Genomic DNA, 2,500 nt, shown 5'->3' on the forward strand with positions numbered 1-2,500 from the left:
GCACGCGCGCGTAAACACACACACACACACACACACACACACACACACACACACACAAGTTTCAAGTTTCAAGTTTTAATTATCCTTTCACTCCTATTGGAGTATGGAGGATTACTGCAAAATAAACTTTTCATGCCCAGAACAAACATTTCCAAATGCACAACAATGTCACATAAAATTTGAGAAAACACAAATGTCTTTTAACTCCAAAAGTATAACTAGGCAACATTTGCAAATCTAATCATCTTACTTACAGCTAAAATGACTTTTTTGCCTCCTTTGAGCACACATACACCAGTTCTCTACAAAACGTGCTGCACTGAAATCTTCAAATGTTTACTTTCGCAGCTGGCAAAATAATGACTGCAAAGTCTGGGAGCAAATATAGATAAACAGTTTATATGTAAATAAATAAATAGATGAATAAATAAATGAATATTTAAATAGATAATGAATAAATAGATAAACAAATTAATAAATCTGGAATTAAACAATAATAATAAAAAGGAATAAAATTGTAAAGAGGCAATTTTACTGTTCCTGGCAATATTGAGTTTGTTAATGCTTGACGTGAGCTTTGAGGATTAGATTCTTTTTTTCTGCTTCATCACAGTATTTACTGAACACATACCTTTCAGAGCAATATTATTTCCTATGTTGTCTCTGGTCCTGTGTGTGTGTCTGATACATCTTTAGAAAGAACGTCTGCTGCTTTGAAAAAAGACCTTCTGTCTTCTGCTTGCAGAGCTGACTTGATCCTTCGCTCCACTCGCTGGTACCCATCCAAGAGCTCTTCTCGAGGTAAGCATTGCTGGACCTTTCTGCTCTTTTCGATAGGCACACAGGCGCTGATACTTGAGTGGGGGTGAGACACACACACACACACACACACACACACACACACACACAAAGAGAGAGAGAAGGGGGACATGTGAGTGAATGAGAGGAGACGGGAGGACAGAAAGATGTAAGAAAATAGCAGAACGAGATGATTAATCTAAGGGTCGCAGTCAGGTAGTGTTAATTGAATCCAGGAAAAAATAAGAGGAACTGCATGTCTTTGAACTAGCAAATAAATGTGTAGAAGAACGTGTGTGGTATACCACCGAGATACTGCTATGCTTTTTATAATCACGTTAGTCCAGATGCCCGCAGTCACTCATATTTTTCCTAGAGAAATAGAGTCAGTTGTTCAGAGGCCATAGCCCAGTGTATACACATTCAAAAATGTTTCTGATTTTGCATTAATACTCGTTTACCTGTTGCCTTTGATTTTCTTCTATAAACATATGGCATGATTACATACAATGCTTGCAATTCTTGAAGAAACAGACTGTCCAAAAATAAGCTGGCTTCCTTTGATAATTATTCGTAATATATATTCTTCTATCTCTGGATAGTCAAGTGGAAAGCTAAACAGAAGGGGAAAGAGACAGAGAGAGACAGCGAGAAGGAAAGAGAGAGACAGAGACAAAGAAACAGAGAGAGAGAGAGAGAGAATGACAGAGAGAGACAGTGAGAAGGAAAGAGAGAGACAGAGACAAAGAGGGAAAGAAACAGAGACAGGGAGAGAGAGAGAGAGTGATAGAGACACAGATAGACAGAGACAGAGAGTGAACGAATAGAGCACAGATGGCTTCCTCCAGTCCAGGACAGAGGATACTTGTTCCCTCTCAAAGGACCCAGAGGTTGTGGATGAAGATGACCAGCTGACGGGGCCTCTCTCCCTCAGGACACAATCTTTCTCTGTCTAGAGTACTGCCACAGGTTCGGGGAGACCCGAGGATGCACGTTCTAGTATCTGAGTTGTCGACAGTCTTTCAGAAGTTTCTCGAAGGTTCGTGATATCTCAAGAGAGGAGGGAGAACCACGATAGCTGAGGGGCGGGGCAGGGTATCCTGGCCTGAGTGTGTTGACTGATGTCCACATCTGTCTCTGCAGCTCAAGGGCAAGTGTGAATAATCTGGCACGAGCTCATTGACTGGTGATTCCTCACCTTTCTTTTCTGCTTGAAGGGAGACGTTGACGGTCCTTGTGACCTCTTCACCATGATGAAAGACCTCAGCAGTTTTCTAGTCCCCCTCCCCATCTCTTCTGCTTCCTTCCTGTTGGGACACGGAAATATCTTTCAGTCATGAACAGTATTATCCACCTGCTGGAAATTATGTGCCAGAAATTTCAATCGCTTTTTTCTCTCCTGTCTTTTGGAGTCTGAATGCAACTTTCATACTCGTGCTGCTATGTCAGAGGGGGGAACATTCCCACAGAGTCTGTAGTGTCCCGTCATTAAGGCAACCATTTGGATTACAAGTGTTGTTCTTTATTTCCATTGTTCTCCTGTTCAAATGTCTTCTCCGAAATCTTCTTCCGTTCCTCTGAAAACATCTTTTTTTGTTTTGTTTTGATTCACCATCACAATACAGTAGTCCCTGTGGATAGTACACTTTTTTCGTTTCGTATTCTTTTTTGTGTGTATTATCTCTCTCTCTCTCACTCTCCT

General features: G+C 41.0%; 1 protein-coding gene across 1 annotated transcript in view; it reads left to right on the forward strand.

The window, feature by feature from the left end:
• The window catches only part of LOC143284768 (metabotropic glutamate receptor 3-like), a 269,000-nt gene that overhangs the window by 43,615 nt on the left and 222,885 nt on the right, over nucleotides 1–2,500 (forward strand). Inside the window, exon 3 of the mRNA XM_076591738.1 lies at nucleotides 746–801. The gene's annotated coding sequence lies outside the window, so the exon portion shown is untranslated. The remainder of the gene's footprint in view (nucleotides 1–745; nucleotides 802–2,500) is intronic.

This window comes from Babylonia areolata, chromosome 8 (genome assembly GCF_041734735.1).
Source record: "Babylonia areolata isolate BAREFJ2019XMU chromosome 8, ASM4173473v1, whole genome shotgun sequence".
NCBI lineage: Eukaryota > Metazoa > Mollusca > Gastropoda > Neogastropoda > Buccinidae > Babylonia > Babylonia areolata.